General features: G+C 30.1%; 1 pseudogene; it reads left to right on the top strand.

The window, feature by feature from the left end:
- Positions 1–1440: 1440 nt before the first annotated feature.
- Positions 1441–5649, top strand: LOC107637304 (AAA-ATPase At5g17760-like; annotated as a pseudogene).
- Positions 5650–23042: the final 17393 nt, after the last annotated feature.

The raw sequence follows: 23042 nt of genomic DNA on the forward strand, positions 1-23042 counted from the left end.
TAGTCAAACAGAAACAAAAAGCAAAATTAAAAAGCACAGCAACATTAAGAGAAACCCTCATGTCATCTTCGGCATTCCCATCAACAACTAAAGGGGTCCACACCTCTCCACTCATTGTGACTCAACACAGTCATGTGAGTGATTTTTTCAACACCTTTGCTTTTATTCTGAAATATCCTTTTATTCCTTTCCAGTCAGATGTTCCAAATGATCGCACAGAAGCACCTCAAACGTTGCTCTCTATCCTCCCTCCTCCTCGGCCTCTCTGTCCAACACAGAAAATGTTCTCTCATTGAACCTGAAATAGACCACTGTTGGCAAATAATCGATAACCAAGCGCTCCACACCTGTCAAGCAAATTCACAACATAGAAACAAGCGGTGCACATGTTCCTCATATTTATTACATAGAACACACACGTTATCTTTCTGGTTAATGATCCCGAACCGGCTTAACCGTTCTTTTGTATTCACCCTACCTATCAGGACAAACCAAGCAAATAACTCTACTCTAAGTGGAACTAATCCTTTCTATATGGTCTTTGTAAAGCTGTAGCTTGTCATCTCCTCCGGGAGCAACGCCTCCTGCAAAACCTGAACACATGAGTTAGTTGAATAAACTCCTTGCCTATCATATTTCCATACTACCATATCTTCTCTGTTAATTACTAGTTTCACATGTCTCAAAGCCTCATGTAATTGTCCCAGTAGTTCCAACTTCCATTGAAAGAGTTCTCTCCTCCATTGGAAGTTCCAAATCCAGTCTAACCCATCCCAAAATCCACAATCTCCTATAACAGATCCACATTGGTTTGAAATAGAGAAAAGTTTGGAAAACTGCTCTTTTAAAGGCCCACAAAGCAACCATCTATCCTCCCAAAAACGCGTATGCCGCCTATCACCAGTCTCCATAGACAAGCCTGTAATCATCTTATCCCTTATATGGTCATTTGTTATTTGTAGCTGGCAAATATCTTTCCACGGTCCTCCTCTAGTAGGTAGCACTTGAGTTGACAGCAGCTCATTAGGATTCAGATTATAGCAGGAACAAACCACCTTCTTCCACAACGGGCAATCCTCCTTAGCAAACCGCCACCACCACTTAAACAATATTGCTGTGTTACGAACCATAGCATCCCTAACTCCCAACCCGCCTAGTTTTTTAGGGACCTGCACCACTTCCCATCTTACTAATGCCATTCCATTACTACCATCATCCTTACTCCAGAAGAACTTTCTTTGTTATTAGTTGTTATGTACATTGTTGTTAGGTGATTATTATAAAGTGAAAATTTACATATCATGTGATGAAGTTAGTAATTGAGAATCGTTAAATAACTTAATATATTTGATTAAATTATTATCTAATAATTTTTAACTATTAATCTATTCTTAATATATAAAAGTAGATACATAAGTTTACCCATATTATTTTTAAGACATGTTTCTCTTCCTACTAATGGCATGTCAGCAACGTCGCTTACTTGGCAAAATTTTAGAATCAACCACTCAATTTTTGCCAAATCACCTATTATTTCCAAATCAGTAAAAAAAAAACTATACAAAAAAAACTCATTAAATGTAATAAACTATACAATAAGTTTATAATTCCCAATAATTAATTTCTATAAATAACTCATTAAATATAATAAACATCTATATTACAAATGTCATAATAATATTATTAATCATAATAAATTTTACGTTACAAATATTCAAATTTCATACTATTTGACCTACTTATATAAGTCTCTTATCACTATTTCTTCAAATAATACAACTACATTTGTGACACATGTAATCAAAGTATCATAGTGTTTCCTATGAAGTTCGTTACTTTGAAGTAAGATTTCACAAGAAACATTTGGACATGGTTTTGGGTTCTTACTTTCCTTACATTCTTCAAAAGGCTAAGGACATTGAAGAAGAGAAGAAGACGGTGAAGCTTCACACCATTGATTATAATGGAACAGATTATTGGAACTCTATTGTTCTTAATCACCCTTCAACTTTTGATTCTATAGCAATGGAGCCAGAGATAAAAGGTATGATACAACTCTCTTTAATACCTTAAATTAGTCTCTCAAATTTTTTTGTCCTACATTTTAATATCTAACAAATTTTAGTTACCAAATTAGTCCATAAATTTTTATCTCAAGAATGAGACTGATTTGTTTAACAAAATAAAATGTTACTTTAAATATTGTTATAAAAATATGACTAATCTAATTCGAGATACGATGTAGTAATGAGTTTGTGTTGTATTATTAAGAATGTTGTTGGAAGATTTGAACTTGTTTTTGAGGAGGAAAGAATATTATAAGAGAGTTGGGAAGGCTTGGAAAAGAGGGTACTTTTTGTACGGACCACCAGGTACCGGGAAATCAAGCTTGATAGCTGCCACGGCTAACTATCTAAGGTTTGATATATATGACTTGGATTTGAAAGAAGTGCAATTCAATTCAGATCTTAGGAGGTTGTTGATTGGAACAGGAAGCAAGTCAATTTTGGCCATTGAAGACATTGATTGCTCTGTTCAATTGCACAATAGGAAAGATGCTGATGGAACCGATGATGATGATAAGGTAAACTTTTTTTTTATTCAAATATAACATTTAATTTGAATCCCACTTTGTTTAAAATACCTCACTTTTGGCACCTTATGTATTATTAAAATGTCACTCATTAGGTGAAAATTGGCGTGCTGTTGTTTTCATATGAAGTTGATAGTCGAAAATTTTTAGATAACAATTTAATCAAATCTGTCAAATCATGCATCTAATTAGTTTTCGACTATCAACTTCAGATGATTGGGGAAGAAGAGAGAGAGAGAATAGTTTCTGTATATTGATTTAGAAAGAAAAATTGAGTTTTAACATATGTTATAAAATTTTGTATCAAAGTGCTTGCTTCTGACTTTAACTTCATGAAATAAACCCAAACAAATCTTGTTTTATCATCCACAATTGTTAAAAAATATTTAAAACCTTGTAAAGAAACTGATGCTATAAGACTCCAAATATCCATATGCAAAAGATCAAAACTATTCTGGCTTCTTGATTCACTAAGAGAAAATGGCAAACGCTTTTGCTTTGCAAAATGACAATAGTCACAAGGTGTATCATATGCAATTTTATTGCACTGTATAGAAGAATAAATTTGTTCTATTATTTCTAATTTTCTTTGTGGTACATGGCCTAGCCTATAATGCCACAAATCATTATTTAAAAAATTTGAAAAATATTGATTTTGTGTAATTGTATCTGTAATCCTAGTATTCAAACTAAGTGTTATACTTTTGCTGCAATTTCCTGAATTTGCTGTATGCAATGGATATTTTAAATGCTTCATATCTGCTGTCTCTAATGTTGAAATGCCTAATTGAGATGGTGAATGCATCATGTACAATCCTCTTTTTGCTCTAGCTGTGCTAATCATCTTCAAGAAATTCTGGCTCTGTATCTCACAGTATTGGTCAGTAAAAATATATTGACAATGCAAGCTTTTTATAAATTTGGATATGAAAATTAAATTAAAGTTAAAACTTGGTATATACAGCACATCATTGAGATAAAATGTGTTTGAAAATACCACAGTTCCACTTATTCGTGCTATTGTTTGTGTCCCATTTGGTAACTTGACCAGAATTGGCCTAATATGTCTAAAAGTTGTAAAAAAAATGCATTGAGTGTGACATATGATCAGTGGCACCTGTGTTTAGCACCCAAGAGTTTGATAAAAAAAATTTTTACTGACAATAAATGTGCAATATGGGAGCTCATGCAAAGTGTATAAGTCTCTAAGATTATACTTCTCTTTTCTGCATTGTGTGGCAGATTTCTCTCATATTTACTCCTTGAAAAGGCTGTGTACACTCCTGTTGAAGAAAGGTAAGCAGTGCGTTTCTCAAATTCTGATTAGACAAAGATTGAACATCACTCTTCTTCTCTTGTTTCTATGTATAACCATTATTTCCTTCAATCTTGGTGGCTATGTGATTTGTCACAGCTGCATTGTTCACTTCCCGTGATAATTTTTGCCTTTAGAGGTGGGGTAGGAATCCATGTTTGTGGTAATAAGTATCCACAAGGTGCCCTACCTTGTGACAATATGAACGTCTTAGATGAGCCCCTTCCACCACCTCTTCCAGTTCTCCTTGCTCGTCCCCCTCGTCCTCTTCCTCTAAGGACATAGTTGTTAAAATTGTGCACTGAATTGCCACTGCAGCAAAACTTCTAACCTCTTGATCTAGACCATGAAGCTGCCTCTCTTGTTGAGTAAGTAAAGAGAATACTTCATTGATAGTAGGAATAGGTCTCATAAGCATTATCTGGGATCTCACAGTCCCATATTGCTCATTCAAGCCTCTCAAGAACCTTACCGCATAATTCTCTCTTCTGTAATTTCTCATTGTGTGAAGACCACAATCACACTCTTCATTGCAATCCTTGCATTTAAGAACTGGCTGGAAGCCTTCAATTTCTTCCCAAACTGCCTTCATCTTTGTGTAGTATCCTGTAATGGTTAAATCTCTCTGTTTCATTGTGTGTAATTCTTCTTCTAGCTTAGCAATCTTAAACAAATCTCCATGATAATACCTATGCTTTAAATCAACCCACTGATCTATAGCAATCTCATTCCAAACTACACTCTGTGCAATTTTAGTACTCAATGACAAATTAATCTAGGCTACAACATATGTGTTGTATTTATCCCAAGCTATAAAAGTTAGATCATCCTTATTCGGTTTTTGTATAGTTCCATCAATGAATCTTAGTTTGTTCTTTGATTTCAAAGCTAACTCATAGCTCTAGACCAGGAATTATAGTTCTGAGTGTTCAAGATAACAGTAACAATAGAGATTCCCGGAATCTCACCTGGATGCAAGTAATAAACACTTAACGGATTTGATAAGAAATTAGCACTTGATTTTGCACTTGATAATTGCATATTTGAGAGTTTGCTCAAAATCCGTGCTAAGCTTTAAAGCTCTGCTGGAGAAAACTCTGAATTTGGATCTGAATTGAGGGTGTTTGCCATTGCGATTAAATCACAACTCCAATTTGCATCAACGACACCCTTTCTTCAATCTCGATCTTCCACGCTCACTGCACCATTACGTGTGAATCATGAAACTACAAAATGCATCTCTAAGAAATCGATTTTTATCTTTCTAGTTTTTCTATGTTTCCTATTAGCCACATTCTACCTAAGCATGCAAAACATAAGCATCATGTGATGAAATTTTGTGATTTTAATTATGTATATATGTTTGTTCTAATTAAGGTTACTCTGTCGGGGCTACTAAATTTCATTGATGGATTGTGGTCAAGTTGTGGAGAAGAAAGAATAGTGATATGCACAACAAATCACAAAGAACGTCTTGACCCTGCATTGTTGAGACCTGGTAGAATGGACTTGCACATACACGTCATATTGCTCTTTCACTGCTTTCAAGACACTGGCTTCTAACTACCTAAGAATTCAGAACCATCATCATCCTATGTTTGATGACATACAAGGTTTGTTGGACAAGGTTAATGCAACACCTGCTGAGATTGCAGGAGAGTTGATGAAGAGTGAAAATGTAGACATTGCACTCAAAGGCCTCATCAACTTCCTCCAAAGCAAGCACTATACTTCCAAGTAATTATAGTTATTAAACTCAAACCAGTGATTAATTACCTCAGGAAAGTTAATATGTTATTGATAAAGCAAAACAATGGCCATAGCATGACCTCTTTAGCATGAATTTCCTCTTTTTTTTTTCTATATATAATTTCCTTATTAGACACAAGATTAAGTTTCCTTAATTTGACTTCTCTGAAATAAGATTTGCAAAGTAAAAATGTGATTTATTATCTTTAAATTATTTTTAAAACACTCAAATAAAAGTTTATAATTCAAAAGTATTTATTTTTCTCTATAAATCTATTTATTTTAGAAAAGATAAACCCAATTTTACTTACGAAAATATAAAAATTTATTGGAATTTAAAGTCATAAACACATCTTACTTAATCATTAAATATTGAAAATTTGTGTATCAAAAAAACACTTTGTATTTAACTATGCTGCACATTAAAAAAATTTGTCACTTGTATAGTATATATATATTGATATAAAATATACATATTAAAAATAGATAAAATAATACATTTATTTATGCACATATATAATAACTGATTTTTAATCTACAAGTAACTTTTTTACAATCCTTTACTATTATGTTTAAATTTTTAATATATTTAATATAATTTGATTGACAAAATCTGTATGCAAAAAATATTTTAAGATATATCTATACGGCGAAAACTGTAATATAATATTAACAAATTTAAAATATCACGGATTAACTTATTAATCAATACTCAAATTCATCATCGTGAAGCGTTATAAAAGGGAGGAAAGGAGAAAGAGAGATAAGTAGCCATTCATATAAAATTTTAGCATAATGAAATTTTATGCTGATTAGAATCCTTTATTACCTTAACATGACATGCTATTGAGAATCAATAAACTAGCACATAATTTCTATCTTTAAGAAGAAAAAACTATCATATGCTAATAATTTTTTCTTTTAAAAAAAATGAATCCATCTTGCATAGGTCTAAGTCTAGTGTGTAAAACACTCTATAATTCCCTTTCATATTTGATCATGTAGAATCACATAATTTGGTCATTTTGCATTCCTCACACCCTTATGCAAGGGACAGGGAGAGAATGAAAAATGTGTTTAGCTTCTGCCTATCATGCTTCAATAAAACGAAGATACGTTGATAATCATGGCATGCCAAAAATCAATAACTAAAAGGAAGATAGCATCAAGTATTCTAACCTGTCGAGCCAAATGTATTTTGAGTTTTGGCCTGCTTCTCCTTCCATGCAACATCAACTAACGGTCTTGTCAACCATTGGAGCATACTAGATAAAATACTAGCATGGCTATTCTTGCCAACCATGCCTGGACAAACACAAAGATTTCTATATAGGATTGACAATGGGTAGAATAGGGTTGATTTTTTTATTAATATTCTGCCTTATTCTATTCACATGTTGAAAATTTTTCAATCCTATCCACCTCCTTTACTATATGTATAATTTTCAAAATATAAGTATTATATATTAGGAGTGTGGGTAGGATAGAATAGGATACACCCTAAACCCGTAAAGTACCCTATCCTACCCGCAAGCAAATTCGGACCGCTCTTTATTCTATCAGCAGCAGGTCGGGTATAGCCTACTTTACCTGAACGAATTGGGACGGGTTGGATATCCGTGAGTAAGGTATGTATTGCCAACCCTACTTCTATATATAAAGTATAGGTAAAGTATAAACATGATAGAACAAAATTGTAAAAATAATCTTTTTTTTTTTACTTTTGCTATTGTTTATTTTTTTTTTATTTTTTTCTCTTTACGTGTAATTTTGTTTTGTGTTAACTTTGTTTATTTAATGATAAACTATACTCATGTTAATTCTATCATATAATAAATTTTTTTTTCTATGTATTTTAATTTGTATAGTTAATTCTATCATATAATAAATTTTTTTTCCTATGTATTTTAATTTGTATAGTTACTATTGATTTTGCTATTTTCGTTTTCTCGAATTATTCTTTTTTTTTTAATTAAACGATAGCCAAAGGCAGCGGCTAAAAAACTAAAGCAGCAACATTATTTCTAGCATTATTATTATTAATATGAACTTTATTATCTCTTTTCTAGCATTCTTTAATATGAGCTTATTTTTTATTCTTTATTATTATTAATGCTTTTTTTTTCTCTAATTATAAATCTTCTTATAATAATTTTTTGATACAATATTTTTTTGTCTGATAGTTTTTTTCCTTGTTGTTTTTGTCAAAAATAATATATATAGAAGGAAAAAAATATACAAATTAAGTTTTAAAATTCAAATTCAAATAAGATGTGCAAAGGACAATTATTGAATTGAGATCTAGAATTCGTTTTGGTATATTTGAACATTTTGTATTATTATTATTGAAAATTTTAAATATTATTATAAAATTCTAGATATTTATTTATCTTATTATTCTTAAATTATACATTATACAATATATTTGAAGAGTTTTGTTTTCTTTAAAATAAGTGTACCATTATATATACTTTTTTAGATACAAGGAGATAATAAAATTGGAGTAAGTAACAAAATTGATTATATAATAAAATATAAATTTTTAGAATTTATAACACAATTGATAAATTTTTAATTTCAATACATTTCTACTCTACTTTTTATCTTTTATTTGATTTATTTTTATAATTTTTTTTATTTTATTAATTATTTATGATTGTAATAATTCATCACAATTTTTTTTTAAAATTTGTCAATCGTAAAATACAATGACTCAACCAAAAAGTTTAAAAAATGTTGATTACTAACAAAATAAAAATTATAGATTGTGCTTTAATTATGTTATAAAAATACAAATGAAGGCTATTTAGAATTAGTTTTTTTATCATTAATTGTGGTTACTAATTACATATTTTTAAAATTATAAAATCTATTATCCTAAACTTAAATTATAATAAGATAAAAAGTAAAACGGTATAAAATAATTTAATTTAGTATCCTACTAATAGTATAATTTAGTGCAAACATATCAAATTGAATTATTAATTTAGTTTAAAAAGATAAAAAATTAAGTTTGTTATTACTCAAAAATTTTTTACTATATATCAAATAATGTATTTATTAGTTTTTATTTTATTGTGAAAATTATCTAGATCATAATACTAGTAGTATATCATAGAGTTATTATTATTAATATATTAACCGTATTTTAGTGTTTATTATTTATATATTTAAAAATTATATTTGAGAATTATTTATTTAATTTCATAATAAATAATATTTTTAAATTTAAATAATTTATTAATTAATTTATATTTATTATACTATATATTCAACAATTTATTATAAAAGAATATTAATATAATGAATAAAAAAATAATTTAAAAAAGATATTGTTTCAAGAATAAAGACAAATAAACTCCTAACAAATTTGAATTTAGAGACAATTAGGCCCTTGTCTATTTCTGATTGTCCACATAAGGACCACCTCAGCAAGCATGACGTGACAACTCAGCCTTACACCTGACACGTCGGCATTTTCTGTTCAGAGTTGACGGAGAAACACCCACAAGGACCGCATTGTGTCACGAAAATAGAGGATAGGGACCGAAGTGGATCGTTTTTATCTTAAAGGATTGCGTTGTCATTCTGAGAAACGGATAGGGATTGAGTTGATAGTTCACTCTTTATTTTATAAGTGAGACCAAGAAAAAAACTTAAGAGTAAAAAATCACATTTTATCCCATTAAATAAAAATTCAAAATTTAGAAGATTCAGATTAAGAGTAAAAAATCACATTTTATCCCCTTAAAAATTCAAAATCTAGAAGATTCAAATTCAAACTCGGACTATGCTCACTCGATCTTATATCAATGAAACTACAAGTAATAAATATAAAATTTATCTGTTTTAGGTTTTTTTTATTCAAGATAGTTACTTTTATTCATTGAATAAAAATTGGTCCAAAAACGGACATCACACATAATAATGCCAAACATGAAAAAGTTTCACCAATCAATTAAAATAACTATCAATTGAAGTAATAAAAGAAATTGGTAAAGTCATCTTTAAGAAAAGGAAATGGAAAGGCAAAGAGCAGTGCACTCTTCCATGAACTTTCTAGCATCGTTAACAACTTCCACAAGTAACTTCCTCTTACTTTCGAAAACTTGCTCATTTATGGATTTACAAATCTGCCATGCTTAGTTAACTACAAGTTCCTTTTTCTCCTTCAATTGTCTTCTTCCTTTGTTCTGATTTTGTAATTCTTTCCATCACTACAAGGCTCATTGGTAACTGATGGGAGATGAATACCCAATAGCCTCCAAACTTCTACTGAATCTGGAGAGACCAACAAACAATATGAGTTCAATTATTCTGCTGAGTTACACTGTGGGCAGATAAGGTTAATTTGGGAAATTCGAGTGTGGAGCTTTAATTTGACTGGTAATCCATTATGCATTAGCTTCCATACAAAATTCTTTACATTGGGTTGGCTTTTGAGATTCCATATTTTTGGCCATATAGATTTTTTTTGGCACTGAACAGGGAGAAATTCTACTAGAGGATGATAAATCTGAAATGCAAGTTTATAACCAGATGAGACTAAATAACTTCGTTTCTTCTCCTTCAGTCAGGTAATGTAGTTTTCTCCTTCTATAATTTTTGTGTTAACAATTACCTCTGCTGTTTCTTGACTGAAATGTTCTTTTATTTTTTGTTTGATTCTATTGTCTGTTTGGTAACATTAGTTTTGCAACCTATTGTAGAGTGTATTCTACATTTGCATTAGTTTTGCAACCCATTGGTTCCTGTCTCAGTCCGTAGAAAATTAGAAAATCTGTAGTATTTACTTTTATAAATCTTAGAAATCAGGAAATTAGGTCTAGTCAGTAGTCTCCACCCTTGCTTAGCTAACATAGCAAGATTGAAGGCTTTTAGATTCTTGAAGTTCAATCCCCTTATTCTTTCGGCCTAAAAGTAATTCTTCAAATTATCTACTGCATCCTCCTTTCTCTTTCCTTTTGTCCCCACCAAAATTCTTGAATTACCCTCTGAATTTTTTCGAGTAGCATTTCCGGAAGTTTGAAGCAGTTTAAGGTGTAAAGTGGTACAACAGTTGTAACGACTTTGATTAACACCTCCCTGCCACTTGATGAAAGTAAAGTCCTTTTCCAGTGTTGAAGCTTTTGTATAACCTTATCCTTTATGTAATTAAATGTAGCCCTTTTAGACCTTTAGATGACTGACGAAAATCCTAAATATTTATCTTGATTGCCAATATGAGAAACTTGGAGTATGTTAGCTAGGGAATCTCGCACATGCACTGGTGTGTTTCTACTAATTAAAGAACACTGATGATTTATCCAAGTTGACTTTCTAACCACTAATCTCCTCATAACTCTGTAAAATCTGAATTAGTCCCCGACAATCTTCTTCAGCAGTCTTACTAAACAGTATTGAGTCATATGCAAAATAAGTGATTGATTTTGGGGCATCGGTGATTAAGTCTCAATTCAAAAAATTCTTGTCTCTGTTCTCCTATGTGGAGTAGATGGGAAAGTTCATATGCACAAAATAGAAAAAGGTAAGGGGAGAAGGGGTCGCCTTGTCGCACCCCTCTACATGGTTTAAAGAAATCATGAGGTTGACCATCCACAGTAACAGAATAAGAAACTGTCGTCACACACTCCTTAATCCAATCCACCTATTTATTACAAAAGCCTAGCTTTCTCATCATAGACCATATGAAAGATCTTTTCACCCTATCATATGTTTTACTCATATCAATCTTCAAAGCGAAATCATGACTCCCATATTTCTTGTTCTTTAGAAAATGCATAATTTCATGTGCAATTAATACGTTGTCACTAGTCAGTCTTCCTTTAACAAAAGTACTTTGTGTATCACTAATCAATCTATTCATAACAAATTGCAACATATGCACCAAGATCTTAGATATAATTTTATAAAATACACTACTAAGGCTTATAGGTCTAATATGCTTCATATTACTAGCATTTGAAATTTTAGGAATTAAGCAGATATTTATGTGATTAAAAGCCTTAAGTAGTTTACCTCTAGAGAAAAAATTTCTAACTGCTCTGATGACATCTTCCTTAATCACATTCCAAAAAGTCTAATAGAACTTAGCAGTGAATCCATCATCCCCACATGCAGAGAAGGGGTTGATAGAAAAAATTGTCGCTTTGATCTCTTTTTCTGTCACTGGTCTGACTAACCTCCAGTTAGTCACTGCATCTATTTTCTTTGAAATACCCTGAATCTCTTCGGCTGGGTTCTTCAGGTTGCTTGAGGTAAAAAGAGTCTCAAAATACTTCTGGGTTGTTTTTGCTATTTCTTCCACCTCTGTTGCTGTATTCCCTTCTTCGTCCTCCAAAGACTATATTCTATTTCTTATATTCCTTGCTTGAAACTTGGAGTGAAAGAATTTAGCGTTTCGATTGCCCCAATTCAGCTAATTAACTCTAGATTTTTCTCGCCAATATCTCTCTTCTTGGTTCAGAGCTTCCTCTAATTCAGCCTCTAGGTTTTGGATTATGGTACCATTGGCATGCTCTCCCTTTTCTACTTCTTTAGCCAAATTCTCTTTGATATTAAGAATTCTGACCTTAGAGTTAGAGAAGGAAGACATTTGCCAATCCACAAGTTTATGTCTACATTTTTTCAGTTTAGTTGCAAGTTGAAACATTGGTGAACCCTCCGCTCTTTCTCTCCAAACCTACTTCACAATGGTAGTAACATCCTCCATCTCACACCATCTTTCTTAAAATTTGAATCTTCTCTTAAATCTCTTTCTTTCCATCTCTGAACTTTATAAAATTAGTCTATGATTAGATCCTGTGTCCTCCAAGTGCATGACCACAGCATTCGGCTAATCATCTCTCCAAGCATTAGTTGCTAAGGCTCTATCCAGCCTCTCTTTAACAAGCTTTCCTCTGAATTGCCGACTACTCCACGTGAACTTATTCCCTTCATAACCCAAATCAATTAAACCTCCATCATTGATGAAATCATTGAATTTTTGTATGGAAATACTTGATTTTGCTCTGCCACCCTCCTTCTCGTGATTTGCTTTGATTGCATTGAAAATCTCCTATGATAACTAATTTATCTCCACCAATGTCCATAAGCTGTAACACTAGATTATATTGCTCAATCCTTCTCACCTCTTCCATACTCAAGTGCACTCCTATAACCTCCCATTTTTGCTCTGCTTGTTGATCATCAGCTGTGAAATGGATGAAAAAATTATCATGTTTGAGAATCTGAACTTGAATATTATCTTTTCACACTTTCACAAGACCACCTTCCAACCCAATCTGGTCCACTAAGAACACAGAATTGTATTCGAATTTTTGCAGCACACCTTCCACTGTCAAGGAATTGTTCTTTGTCTCGCATAAAAATAAAATCTCGGAGGAATGAGATTTAAAAATTCCTTTGATGTTGTGAACTGTCAGGAATATCAGGAATTTTCCCAAACCCGGACAGTTCCACATTTCCATCTTCATGTCTCTTGGGGTACCAAATTATCGACGGCACCCTCTCCCTTTTTAGCCAAATGTTGTTCTTCCGAGCATGATTTTTTATTTTGTGAGTCTTCACCAGCATCTTTAGATTGTCACTTAAACTCCAAATTTGATTTGAAAGAATATTTCTTCCTTGCTAGATGTTTCATATTATTCTTCCTGTCCTCTTATTACCTCCAGATTCCTCCCCTACTCCAATGAAAAATGTATAATCCAAATTGATTTTGTGAATTTGTTCAGCTCTATTTTCATCCACATTCTCCTTGTTTCCCAAAATATTTTGATCCTCCAATGCACTTCCATTTTCTCCCACTGTATTATTACAATTCTTTCTGCTCTGCACTTCATCTTCTTCCTCTCGCACTTGTGAATTATTATCCTGGACAGATGAGTTGGCAAAACCTTTGATTAAACACACCGGTGTTGGTTTGTTTGATCTCTCTCTCTCCCTTCTTCAGCCTTGATTCTCCAATTTGGGTGCTGATTTTCCTTTTGATTCCTAGTTCTTCTCCCAAGTTGTTCAGCTTGTAGCCAAGGTCCCCACTGTTCCTCCTATTGACTTCCATTCACCAAGTCCTCCAAATATTGACCGCAAGCTTTGATTTCATGCCCTACACAGCCACAGTAGTGGCAGAAGTTTTCAATTCTTTCATACTTGATCTGAGTCTCTATCACTTTGTTATTTCTACTTGCAATTTTTAAAACCCTTCTCAAAGGCTTAGTTATATCCAACAGTATTTGAATTTTGAGAATTATTTCTTCTTTCCCTCTCATAGTGAACACATCATCATATATGACCTTTCCCATCGCTTCTCCCACCTTTCTCCCTAAACCTACCGTCTTGTATTGCTCAAGTGGCCCCCACATATGCACCCATATGAAAACCAAAGTAAATTCTTTCTCATTAATCTCAATCTCTACGGACCACTTCTGTAGGTTTAGAATGTAATTTTTAAACGGCCACGATGCTCCCTTCTTTATTCGAACCAGGTCAATTTCTTTTTCAAGGAAAAATTGGAATAGATTCCTTCCATGGTTCATCACCTTGAAGCCCTCTGGTTGTCTCCATAGAGCATATAGTACCACTTTAATAGTTCCAACACTGAATTGTCTGTTTACCATGAGTCTGCACACCAAATTTTTTGTGCATTTTTCCATTCCTTCCTTAATATCTTCATCCTCAAAGTGAAAAACCTGATCCCCTTTATTCTCATGTATGAATTTATCGTAATCTTGATAAGTAGGCGAAGCTGCCATGGTTATCTTTAAGCACTTTATGAGCAAAACTTGTAAAATTTGAATTTTTTTTGCAAACCTTAACAAAAAAAAAAACTCTAGTAGCAGAGCAGTTTTTAATTCCTTTACCCATTCCAAACAGTGAGTATTTACATTTATTATTAGTGAGCATAACTTAAATAAATGGGGTAAGTACTGTTTTGGTCCCTAACGTTGAGACTCAGAATCGAAACCGTCCCCAATGTAATTTTTCATCCTTAACGTTTTTTTCCGTATTAAAATCGTCCCTTTTAATAAATTTTTTTATGTTATTCCAAAACTACCCCTATTCTTATTTTAATAATAAAAGTTATAAAATTTAAAAAAAATAAAAGAAAACGCGTGTTGGGGGAGGAAGAAAATGCATGTGGGGGGGGGGAGAAAAGGGTATACGAAGGGAAAGGGGAAGGGAAGAGGGGGAGGGGGAAGGGGAAGGGGGGAGGGGGACAGCGCCGGCGAAGCTTGGAGCTGCCGTCACCGTCGCCGAAAGAAAGGAGACCACGCCGCTAGGGCTCGCCGTCGCCGCCGATTTGACCACGCCGCTGCTCCGGTACGGTGGTTCTGCCTCTTCTTCTGAATCTGCTTCCTTCTTCTTCTTGGAGCTGCCGGCACCGGCGAAGCTTGGAGCTGCCGTCGCCGTCGCGAGCCAGGGAGAGAGCCTCGGCTTCCGCTCCGCTGCTCCTCACCGCCGCGTTCTTGCCACTGCTTTACGCCGCCTCGCCGCTGCTCTGCTTCTGCATCTTCTGCTTCGTCTTCTACTTTCTGCTTCTGCTTGAGTGCTTCTGCATATGCATCTTCTTTGTTGAATCTGAACTTGATTTGTTGAATCTGAATTTGATTTGTTGAATCATTGTTGGTTTTGTTCTTGTTTTGATTTCTGAATTGTTGTTGATTGGTTTTGTTCTTGTTTTGATTTCTGAATTGCTGTTCATTGGTTTTGTTCTTTTTCTTTCCTGAATTGTTGTTGGTTTTGTTGAATCTGGTTTTTGTTCCTGGTATTTTTAATTTGTTAATGGAAGAAGGATTTGTTTGTTCTGTAAGAAGAAGAACAAGCTTCTCCTGGAAGAAGAAGAAGAACAAGAAGAATGAGATGGTAAAAAAAGGGTACTTTTGTCATTAACAAAAAAAATTATTAGAAAGGACAATTTTAAAATGAAATGTAACATTAAGGACGATTTTAAATAAAAAATTACATCAGGAACGATTTCGATTCTGAACTTTAACTTTAGGAACCAAAATCATACTTACTCCTAAATAAATTTAACTATTTAAGAAAATATAATACTTCAAATCATTTTTAATATATAATTACTTATCGTGTACAAAGCACCAATACATAACAAAACAAAATAGAAAAAGATACAGAAATATTAATTTTAAATTCTTGTCGCACATAAAGACGATATATATATAGAGAAGGAAATGTTAGAGGATTATCATAATTGATTGTTTTTTGTTATTAGTTATTTATTAATATTTAAAAATATAAGATAAAATATATTGTTGGATTATTAAATTAAAAAAATTTAAATTAATAGTTAAGTGATAAATTAAAAAATAAATTTTAATAATTTTGACTATTTTATATATATATATAGAGAGAGAGAGAGAAACACACCAAATTGTCGTTAAAGAGTATTATTACACAAATACGCACGATATTTCTTCATTTCTAAAAAAATCAGCCTTCATTTCCCCCTCCCATTTCTAGCATAAAATGCAAAATTATAATACAATAATACACAAAATAATAATTATTCTTCCCACTTTTAATAAAAATGATAAATAATAAATTTTTTATTTAAATAAAAAAACCTTATTTGACCATGTGTTAAATTATGTCTAAAAAATACTTGAAATTTAATGATGATAAAAGAAAAAACATAAAAAAACTGTTATTAGTTTTTGTCATTAATTGTGGTTACTAATTACATACTTTTAAAATTATAAAATCTGTTATTCTAAACTTAAATTATAATAAGGTAAAAGAAAAAAACTGTATAAAATAATTTAATTTAAATATTTATACTACTAAAATTATTTTTTATTATATTTTATTTTTTTTATTTATTGGTAATTTTTAATTATCTATTTTAAATAAAAATTTAAATTGATTTTTTTAATTAATAACATAATTATTGTGATATTTGTTCCGTAATATTTTTTGATTTATTTAACTTGATTAATCATTTTTTTATTTTATACTAATTTAACTAATTAAAATTAATAAATTTCACTTATTTTAATTTTTGTAATTTTTTATTCTAATAATATAATTCAATTAACGTTAATACAATTTTAATATTTTATATGTCATTAATAATAATAATATTATTTTAAAATAATGTTTTATCCCATAATATTTTGGTGCTTATTTCTGTCTTGTGTAGTTGTGTGTTAATAATATGGTCATTTTAAAAATTTAGTTTCTTACTAATAAATAATATCAATAACTTATTCATACATGAAATATCATATTATAGGACTAAGTTGAAAGAAAATGCACTATTAAAAACATTATATATCTTTAAAACCTCCAAAACTATATTTTTTTTATATGTATTTTGATTAACAGTCCTTACATGTCAATACCACCAGAAAATCCTGTGATGTCATTCGAATTCTGTGATGAAGGATTGAAGATACCATATACTGGGTTGAGGACACCAGTATCTGGGAAGGAACATCATGCTGCTGGAGATATAATTAATAAAACTGAAAGAGTACGTAAAGAGTACGTTAAGATAAAGAATAAAATTTTTGATTGATTAAAATTTATGAAAATAAAATTAAATATATATAAAATATTTGTCTATAAAAAATAAAAAATAAAATAAGAATAAAATAAGATAAAATAATAAAAATTAAAATTAAAATTAAATTTATGTATTCTATTAAACTAAATTTATAGGTTTGGAGATTTTTTTTTTAATTATTTTCATGAATTAAGGTAAAAAAGTGGTTTAATAATAATAAAATAAATTACTGAATAAAACATAGACATACCTCTCACTACATATCAATATCAAAAGCATAGACATATCTTTCATTACGTAATCAATGTTATCAGAAGAACGGTCATCCAAACTCTATGGAATAGGACTAAAAGATACCGGGACTGAAGACAATAACCTGTGGGAGGGACACGAGGCAGCTCGAGATAAAACATGTAATGTAGCCAGAACATAGATGGCAAACTCATCAGGAGGTAAGAAATCGCCAAACTCAAACTCAGAGTCGTGTGGATCCTCTATTCCAGCCTGCAAATGGGGTAGGGGAATTCCTCTGAGTCCAGGGATGACACGACATGCCCTACAGTCGTATCATAAAAATAATAAAAAGAACACGGCACTCTTGGTAAATCACGAATTCCAATCTCCATCTCTATCCAAATATTTATAATGTTTAACAAAACATAGATAAATATTAGTGCAGAAAAATTCATTCACAATATCAGTAAATGTTAATTTAATGTTGACAGTAATTAATTACGGTAAGAATACATAAAAGTTTTTAATTTTTTATTTTTTATTCATTAAAAATTTCTATTAATATTATAATTAATAATTATAATGTATTCTTTATGTACTCTTAATATTTAATTTATTTTATTAAATATTGATATTTGTAAAAATTCACATCAAAATTCAATTTTTAAGATTTTTTTTGTAAATATATATTTACTGTTGGACATTTTTATTACGTTTTTAAATTATTTAAAGACATTTTTATCGATAGTAAAATTTGGATATATTTTTGTCAGCATTTAAATAATTTGGGGACTTTTTGATAGTTAACCCTATTTATACATATAGGTATTAATTTCATATTATTAAAGATTAAAAACTTAACTGTGATATTGTTTTTATAAATAAAATAACATTAAATTTATGTTTTTTGTTTTTATTTTAATAACCTTGTTGTAAAATTATAATTTAAATATTATTTTATTATATTAACATTTACCTCAATTTATTATAACAACGCATGATCATTCTAGAAAAGAAAACTATAATTTGCTAATAATAGCACTATATTTAGATGGTAAAAAATTAATAAAAAAGTTGCATTTGGTATTTTAACTCCCTTCATTAAAGTTAGTTTATCTTTGTTTTTAGAACAATAGTAATTTTAAAATGAATTAACTATTATTATTATTATTATTATTATTATTATTATTATTATTATTATTATTTGGTCTCACACTCTCATTGACATTAATTATTTAGAGCAAATAATTTGAACTTGTAAAAATAAATAAAGTTTTTTGGTGTTGATCATAAAAGTAAGCATGTGCATATTAGTGCAACATGGGTATGGAGACGGTTTGCTCATGGGACACTGTTTTTGGGTTGGCTGTGAACTGCCTTAATGTTCTCGTTATTAGTTTTTGTTTTTGTGTCATGTTCTCATTATCTGTTTGGGAGAAATATCATTAACTAACATTAGGTGTGTGGGTTGGTAAGGGAGATTAGATAGTGAAATTTAGGACTTGGGCCCAATACATTGATTTTTATTTTTTTTGGTGACTTACATTGATTTTTATTGTTAGTATGGCATGAATTTTTAGATTAAAAACTCAAAAGAACTTTGAAAAGGAAAAAAGGGGAATAGTAGTATTGTAGTAATAGTACAGTTAGAAATAATACCACAAAAAAAAAAAAGGAAATAGTACAGTTAGAAAAAAATAATATTAATTATTTTAATATAATTAGACTCAAAATATTCATTAATTAAAAGGTTATATTTTCAAATTCTTAAATTTATATGTATCTATTTGATATAAATATAGAATGGAATTATATCATTATAAAAATTATTTATGTCATAAATTTTTGTAGAAACTACATGAATATTAATATTAACATTTTTCAGAACCATGGAAAAAAGTTTTCATTCTCACCGTAGCATCCACCAAGTACGAAACAAAGAAAATTTGCAAAGACAACGCAGAAAACAATTTTACTCAGAAATTGGTGTAAAAAAAATTAAAAAAATCTTCCATATCCAACACATTATCGGTTTTTTTTTTTTCTGCTGCAAAAATTAGAGTTTCGATCTTCTACTCTCTATGCTCTTATCTTCATCTTTCTCTACTCGATCTTCTCGCCGATCTAAGTTCTCGTAAGTTTCATTTCATTCAACTCTTTTCTTATCAGCAGTTTCTCGCCTTCAATTTTAATTTTCTCTTTGTTTCTAGCTTTTTTCTTTCGGATTACTATGTTTACATGTCCTCTCAGCAACTTCAATTTTTGTAGTTCTTCCATCTTCCAACTTCACGCAGTGATATTTTAAAATTGCGTTAATTTTTTGTTTCAGTTTATATAGTGTTGAGGTTTTAGAATCTCTTGTTGCTTGTTGCTTCCGATTTTTTTTCCAGGTGGATCCGTGGTTTCAGGTAGAATTTGTCGAAATGCCAGAAATTGTGTTTTTTAGATTTGATACGTTGACCTTGTTAAGTGGAATGTGGGTTGTGGTAGTAAGGTACTAAGATTTAGGGAAGTAATCACGAATTTGGTTTAATGTAATTAGCTACAGAATATGGTTATTTGAATTATTGCATATATGTAGTTTCTGTTGGGCCGATTTATGCTAAATCACTTGAACTTGAACTAGATTAATAGTAATTAAACTAGGTATAATTCAAGTATAATGTGTAAGGAAAATGGTTATTTAGACAATAAAAAGGGGATCTATCTTAACCACCGTTTATTTAAGTTTCAATTCACCATCATCATCATATACTCTCTTCAATAATAAGGTGATCTTATATACTTTTCATAATCCTATCTATCAAATTATTAGTTACTAATCTAATACTTATTTCCGATCAAAGTGCTACAATAATTTTTGTACTATTTGATGGTGAAGAAAAAAAAGTGTTAGGCACAACTGTTTCAAATATAATAACACTCCAGAAAAATAATGACATTAAAACACCATCTCAATTGAAAAATTTGTGCAACCTTACACTTATATTTGAAGTCAAAGTAAATGATTTTAATCTCAAAAAAGATTGTCAACAATATACTATTACCAAGACATTTGTTCCAACAAAAAACACTAAACCTCAATACCCATTGCAACAAATAAAATAGGTAATATTCCAGAAAAAATTTACTTATTCAAGACATCATTTTTATTTCTAATTTAAATTATTTATTAATTATAGGAACCAACTTCGCCAACACTAATATTATCAGACGAAGATCACATACCCATCAAGAGATTAAGGTGAAAGAAAATTATACAAATTCATGACATATCTTCGGAGGAAGAACATGCATGCAAACAGTGGCGGAACTTGAAATAAAATTTTGGGGGGCCAGATAGAATAATTGTCAAGATGCTTTTGATATGGACCCATTTAAGATAAGTTCGTCTAACATCATCTCTCTGATTTGGGTGATATTGCCAAATTTAAAGCCGTTTTCCAGGGTCTCGTTCCAAAGAATTAAGATCAAATTCATCAGATGCAACTCTTTAAACTTTTGAAGGTTGTATCTCATTTTCTTCGTGATTCATTAAAGTAGAAAAACTATTTACAGGTGTTAATATTGTAAAAGTTATATGTTCTCCTTCTTAAATATTAGCATTCCTCTTAAAAAATGCATCAATTCTTTGATTTTTTTTATGATTATTTTATATAAAAATTTGAATATATATCTTGTAAAATATGTAAAAAAAAAAGTTAGAAGGACAAATATTAAAATTTATAATATTTATTCAATTTTTTTATCAACTTATATAAATACAATAATATCAATACTTATTGAATATTCTAATATTTTTTATCATATAAAAAATTAAATTAAATAAACAGTAAAATATAAAATAATATTAAATTACATAAATAAAAAATACTTAAGTTTTTATATTTGAACTCAAAGGTAGAATGAGTGTTGCTTATTGGATAGAGAGCTGCGAAATGCGAATACACTCAGTTCAGTCCAAATCCAACATGTTTTGAATGTTTAAAACTAAAAATTATTGTGCAATAAAAGCAAGAGATGAAGATTGAACTTTGGTATTTTAAGTTATACTAAAATATTTGAGCCAACTGAACTATTTTTTATTTTTTGAAGAAGTATTACTAATTGTTTTAATAAAAGTTTGGGGAGCCATAGCCCCTCATTGTCTGAACTAAGCTTCGCCTCTGCATGCAAAGATAGAACAAACAACATAATAGAAAGTGTATACAACTCAACAATTCATAAAAAATATGTCTTCACAAAAATCTACGACAGAAAGAAGAAAACAACAACTAATAAAGAAAAAGGAGGACAAACACTATATAAGAACACTAAGTCCATCAACAAAAGCAAATATAAAAATCAAACCACCAAATAAAAATATCACTTTGTACCATTCTAACATCCAAATCTTTTGTATTACAAATTATTTTAAATAAAACACCTTTCAAATTTAACTTTAGTTTACACATTTAATTTAATTCTATAAAACATAACAATTTCTAATATTTATTATATACTATCATTAATTTACCGTCTCGCACATCGTACGAGTCTCATTCTAATTTCACATAAAAACAACTACACATGATTTACCTCATTATAAATATCATTTGTTTCATTATTCGCATTAGTAATAATCACACCATATGGATTTTATAAAGCATAGTAGTTACTTGTTGATTAGATCAATCAAGTGTCTTGTAAATAATTAAGCTAGCAAAGACCTATATATGAGTACAAGCAAAGCATGTTCAAACAAGAAAAATCTACTATATATAGAGTGCAAAAATATACTGTACTGTTAAGCATGCAACGAATACAAATAAGGCCAATTCTATGGTGCCTTTCCTTTGGTTGGTGTTTAACTTTTGTCTAAATTATTTATTATAATAACTTTAAAATATTTAAATTTTTTTAACTTTTATACTTTTAAATTTAAAATTAATTATTTTACCTATTTTAGTAATTAGATAATACTTTTCAGACACCATAGCAAACACCTACAAATAAAGTAACTAGGTGGTATATATATCCGGTGGGGATTCGAAATATATTTCAAAAGTGCAATAAATTTGAATTTTTAAGAAAACTTTTAGTAAGTAATTTGTAAGTATTTTTGTAAGAGTTTATACATTATGTATGAGGATATGTTTTAATTTTGATGAGTTCATTAGAAAATTTTATTTCATTATCTACTTTATGTAAGTTATATACACATAAATAAGTATAATCATATTAATTATTTTATATTTTATTTATAAATCAGTGGTTTTATTATGTATTGCTTAATAAATAAAAAATTAAAACTATTTATTGATTTGAATCCTAATAATAATCTATTTTACTTAAATTTTCATAATCTAATAGGACGGAATTAATAACTAAATATAAATAGAAGTCTAAAATTTTAATTTTCAATATACTAAAGTGACCTTACAAACTTTATCTATTAGAGAGCAATCCTAACAAGAATTTATTAGATTTTAATTGAGGAAAAAAAAAAACCACAAATTAAAATTAAGGACTAATAAATAAATAATTAAAATAAATTCTCTGAGTGCGTGTTGGTGCACGTGTGATTAGTGCTGTTGCATGTGAAAGACAGATCCTTATTCACAAAAGTACGAGCTGGTTAGCTTATA

This window comes from Arachis ipaensis, chromosome B4 (assembly GCF_059453495.1).
Source record: "Arachis ipaensis isolate K30076 ecotype BB chromosome B4, ASM5945349v1, whole genome shotgun sequence".
NCBI classification, from domain to species: Eukaryota; Viridiplantae; Streptophyta; class Magnoliopsida; order Fabales; family Fabaceae; genus Arachis; species Arachis ipaensis.